Genomic DNA, 5989 nt, shown 5'->3' with positions numbered 1-5989 from the left:
TACACTGGATATTAACTTTCGTCTAATTTTATCTTGGGAACACCTTCCAACAACTTGAGTTAATTTACTTTTTAAAGTTCTTATTTTCTTTTCCCTTCTCTTACATCTTAAATATTTGTACTTAATTTGTCCTGTTTTTATGTTTTTTATACTTATTTTATCAGAAATTTATTGTAAGATTTCTTGAATTTGTAAAACTTCTAAAGTTTAAATTTTTAAAAGAATATTTTTATAAATAAATCATTTCTTAGCATTTCATTTTCTAATTATTTTGAATATTCTTTTAAGATTTATTGTTCTTTTCTGTAAATTCTCTCTTTCATCCCTATCATATCGTCTCCCTCTATAAAATAATTTTTCCAATTCTAATCTCCAAAAATGTTTCCATTTCTAATCTGAATGTTGTCTCTTTACATTTACGTTTTATATAATGTCTCCTTTATTCGTCTTTCTGTAACCCTTATTGACATGATAATGCAATAAAGTTCCTATGTAACTTTACGGTTTATCTTCTAAACTTATTCTATTTTGAGGTCTTTAAACCCGATAGAGCTTGGTTTATCTAGTAGATTTGCTTTATTATCGAACATTTATTTTTTGGCTTAATTTTTATTACACACACACACGCGCATACACACACACACGCGCATACACACACATACACACACACACACACACATATATATATATATATATATATATATATATATATATATATATATATATATATATATACGGCATAATCACATTGACACACCGGTTCCCGTCAGATCACCGAAGTTAAGTAACGTTGAGCCTGGTCATTACTAAAATGGGTGACCAATTTGGGAAGTCCAGATGTTGTATGTAGGAGGACGTCGACACCTCCCTGCAAAAAGTTGCAAAAACCTCGTCATCTCGCCTAACGGGGATATACACACGACTGGGGACCGCTTGGGAATTTCATACTCCCATGAAACTTCCTCTTTTGGAGAAAGCCGGTTAAAGCCTGAATAGGGTTGGTACTGACTGCACACACACACACACACACACACACACACACATATATATATATATATATATATATATATACGTGTGTGTGTGTGTGCAACTCCCAAATCACATTCTTAAAGGATACGTAGACATGTATTCATTATCATTTCAGAAGAAAAAACAACTTAATTTTTCAAACAACTGATGAAAATATCGCGATTAAATCAAGTAGAAAGATAATTTCTTCATCAATATTTTCCCTGATTATACATTCAGATAGATAAGTTCCTCAGATATTATATTCTGAAATACATAACAACACACTAGCTTCCTTGAATGTGTTAAATGCACGATGCTCGAATAATATGGCCGTATGCTGTTCTTGAATATGTCGAATTCCCTGTCCTGAATGCATCTTCTTATGTTGTATTCTGCCTTTATGGCGAAACAGTCACACTGCGACAAATGTGGACCACCTTCCGTTTATATCTAAACTGTGTCAATCGCCTTATTGCAGATTAAATATATCAATATTTCATTAAATATACGTCAAAAAACATTAAATTGTATCATCAAAGAACTGCTGTAAGCTTAGTAATTTCCCCAAATTTTACTCTAATTCATGCGATAAAAACGAAGTTATGGCATTTTATTTTTTATCAAGGAATTACCACTATCCATCGTTTTATTGCAGGTATCTTGAAATGTTGTTTAGGACATAAATACAATGTCTAATCACGAAATCTTTTTTATTATATTTTTCTGTCAACAATGATAAACAAATAATAATAAAAGCACATCCTTGGTGCTAGGTCTGAAATGAATGAATTATTAATCAACATATCAACCACTTTTAATATAGCTTAAAACAAATTTTCTGTCGAACGAAGAAGTCAATTATTTGATCTGAAAAAGAGGTATGGTTCTGGCGCCATCTACTATTTTCCTACACAGAGTTTGCAGTAAATTACTCTCCTCCCTAATAAACCGCTCTTTTCAATGTTAACCAGAGATTTTCAATAGGATTATGGTCTTGAGAACACGATAGCCAGGTCATGATGGTTTCTCAAACGATAGAAGGCTGCAATCGCCCTAAAAGAATGATGTATTAATGCATGGTGCAGGCATTGTGCATTGTCATGAATAAAAATCATCTGAAAGCGACGTGACAATAGTTGGTCATCTAGCCATGATGACAAATAATTATCAAAAACGGCCGTGTACGCATTTCTGGTAAGCTTTACACCCTCTGGCACTCGGAATGGTTCAACCAACTTATCTCCAATAATCTCCTCCCAAAACATGATGCCTCCAAATTTTTGTTGGCGATGGACTCTGCAAGTGACCGAAGTTTCATTCGGGTTCCAAACTTTGGCCCATCCATCTGGACTGTCAAGAGAAGCATCGGCCTCATCCGCAAATAGGACACGTTGGAAATCTATTTTCATGTAATTCTGTGTCCAAGCCATTTTCCTTTGTTGTTTGCTCAGTGGAGGCATTGGAAGATGTTTGACGTTCCTTGCCATCTCATTCAACACATTGCATGTGGTCTGCCTGGATCTTGGTGCGATTTCAGCTTATGCAAAAATGGAAGCACTTGTGCTGTTTGGGTTTCGGTTGACTTCCCTACAGATTTTTCCGAATTTCACGATCTGAAAGGCTTCTACTGCTGCCTTTAAACTTTCTGGATTTGGTTGTTGGGGTGGTTCACGAATGAAGCTAGGGTTCTTTGATCCCTTTCCAGCTCAGTGACAAAATATTTTATGGAAAATCCTTCTGCGAATCCAGCAACAATCCTTTGCTTTTCAATAACCTTTAAACACCCGTTTCTTTTTTTCTTTTTTTTTGCATTGTAAGAGATTTGCAATAAAGCAATGGGCAGTATAAATCCCTTGATGATAAATAAAATGTCATCAATTCATTAATATCGCATGAATTTGAATAAATTATTTGGAAATTACAGATCTTGAAGCAGTTCTTTAATGATACAATTTTGATTTTTACATATATTTAGTGAAATATTGATATTTTACTAATCTGCAAGAAAGTGATTGATATATAAGATAGTTTTCGATTTCGAATTGGCTTTTAGCTCTTATGATGAAATGATTCGTTTCACGTCTTATTGAGACAATTAGAAAAGTCGGTTGCTTTTCTCTCTTTTTTTCTAGGAGTGTTTCTATAGAAATAAACATTCTTATTTTCGTCCTTTGTTGGATGGTCGACCAGAGTCGATACAACCCTTTCCTGTCGAATTTTGATTCAAGACTGATTTTTAATTTCTTCAATATTTCGCTAGTACCCCGTCGCCTACGCACTAACAACGAAAGGGATAATTTGATCGGACAATGTGTTGTCAGACTGAGATCCAAAAAATACTTCGGATCCACGCGCCGCAAGACTATACGCTGCTTATAACACATAATTATTGATTCTGTGACGCTTGGGACATGAGCGTCACATTCATTAAATATTAAAAACAAGGAATAATAATTTTTAATCTTTAATCGATAGATTAAAAAATATCTTTGAAAACACTCTAAAGAAACTGAATTTCGGCGAATATGTATGAATAAAATGCCAATTGTTCAAATTTCACAAAAGCCATTGCTATCTTTTTTTTTTTTTACACAGTGATCACCACTTATCAAGGCCCGGAAGCCACTCAGGGATAAGGGTTATTGCAAGTACATTACGTTAGTGTGGAGATTTGAATCATAACAAATGGATTTTACCTCCTTTTACATCCTTTGAATAAAAATAAACTAAATATACCCTGCACTCTTACCACTTACTCTTAGCAGTTGTGTTTAAATCATAATTTGTTTCGCAGTGAATCGTGAGCATATAAATATATAACTAAACTTAACTTCACATAAAACGGATACAAATTACTAATGAGTTAAATATTTATTATAATTGCATCTCAGCTTAGAATAATTATAAAGGTTTATATTTTAACGACATTAAATTTAGTAATTGTCGTCGATGGAGCCATGTTAGGCGAACTGACATGGTCGAGTTGATTAACGCCATGTTGGTCGCCATTAGCATGTTTGAGGTTACTGACGTTGTACCGGTCGTACATAACATATTTAAAGTTATTGATGCAATGGCGGTTTCCAACATATTTGTCAGCGTCCACATCATATTCATACTAATAGTCCCAACTAATATCATGTTTACTAACCGTTTAAGAACTCTTTATAGTCAAACTTTGTTTACGATCACACAAGCATTTGCTATTATTTATATATAGCAGGAAATTGACTCCCAAATAATAACTAAACAAAAAGCCGCGTTTGACTTCCTTTCTGCATATAACAGGATACCTCAAACAGATGTTAAGGAATCCAAAGCTTCGAATATCCTGTCATTAGTTAGACGATTCATAAACAAAGTATACAAACAATGTAAACGTGAATACGGGCTGTTTAATCGTAGAGACAAACAAACGACAGTCTAATCTGATTTCATTCAATCTGCTGCAGACGAATCAGAATCATATCTTAAATGCTCTCTCTTCCCATAATCGCAAGAGTTAACATACTTATTCACTGAAAGTTAGTACGGTAGTGCGTCCGATTGATAAGTTTTATAACGAATCACCTGGGACTACTTCGCTTTGAATTGCACCACCTCAGCGCAGTGGTTAGAAACGTAACAATCTTAATTGTAATGTAAGCTACAAATCCTGTTTAATATTTTGCGCGTGAGACGAATTTTATTTTATTAAACAAACAATCTAAAACAGTACAAACTAGATTGATTTTGTCGTTTTACAGTATATCTAACGTTTTCATTTGGAGCGATGTTTCACATGGAAATGAAATATTTATTCTGACCGATTTGTTGTGTACGCGTAATTTAATGCAAGTTACTAGTTTAGTTGAGATGCCGAATAATATAATAGATCATAAATGTAATGATGCAAGTGAGAACGAAAAACTGAAAAATGACATCTTTACGTTTTCATGAAAAGCGTATTTGCATAAAACGTAAAAAATACTCATGTAAAACAGAAATAACATCAATGGCAAGATACGTTTGACAAATAAAACGAAAGAACAACAGACAGAGAAAGAAAAACTTAACATTGGAAAGACCTGAAAGTATTATCTTTTATTATCCTTAATAACACTAGTGTCATATTATACTTTTGATTGTTAAAGCATTTACCACCCAAATCTGCGAATATGATGACCATATACCAAAGTAAACATCTCATTATTTTAAATGTGCCTCCTTTAACGAAATAGCAGATGTAGAATAGAGAGTTCAAATTTTGTTGAAGGCATTATTATCGTTACCACATTTCAAATTTGGACATTAGTATCTGCGTATCTACCTTGGTTTTGTTGTTCACAAATCTATGTGACCTTATGTAAAACAATTGTTTCAATACCAGTATATTGCTATTAGTGTGAAATTTCCGAACAGCTCATCTGGGTTTATTTTCCGGGTATTTTTTTCTTTACTGAAGACTATACTCTATGTACCTGGTATCAACCACGCGATTACTTTATTTACTTTTATGGTACTTCCTTTTGTTTAACAAATTAGATTTCGATTCGAATGTACTGTGCCACGTTTTAAAGCTATTTTCCTAAGTTATCATATCTGTCGAAACAACGAAGAATATTTAATATTATAATCATGAATATTCACATGTCTTTTGCGTGGTTTTGTTAATCGCAGATTCTTATATTCTTCCAGTTTTAATTTCTTTTTACTGTACCTTTTTATTGTGACGTTAAATTTGAACTCAACCTCAGATCAAAAGTCTCAAACTCAAATCCAACTGTTCTCTTCTCTCTGCACACTCACGCCCAAAATAAAGAAGATGCCTCTTTTATAGAGAGACCCACCCACATCTCATTTGCATACCACCTCCCCCCCTCGTCACATCACGTGATTTTCAGTCCATAAATACCAGGGGGCTGCCATTTTTATTTTCTCTTTTCTTTCTTTTCTAATACGAGCCGCACGGTGCATGAGATAAGGTTCTTTACTTTTA

At 33.6% G+C, this 5989-nt stretch overlaps 1 pseudogene; it reads left to right on the top strand.

The window, feature by feature from the left end:
- Positions 1 to 730: 730 nt before the first annotated feature.
- Positions 731 to 849, top strand: LOC145246229 (5S ribosomal RNA; annotated as a pseudogene).
- The last annotated feature ends 5140 nt before the right edge of the window (positions 850 to 5989 follow it).

The sequence above is a fragment of the Euprymna scolopes genome, chromosome 23, assembly GCF_053919585.1.
Source record: "Euprymna scolopes isolate OS-2025 chromosome 23, ASM5391958v1, whole genome shotgun sequence".
In the NCBI taxonomy this organism is placed as follows: domain Eukaryota; kingdom Metazoa; phylum Mollusca; class Cephalopoda; order Sepiida; family Sepiolidae; genus Euprymna; species Euprymna scolopes.
This window is presented reverse-complemented; position numbering and strand designations above follow the sequence as displayed.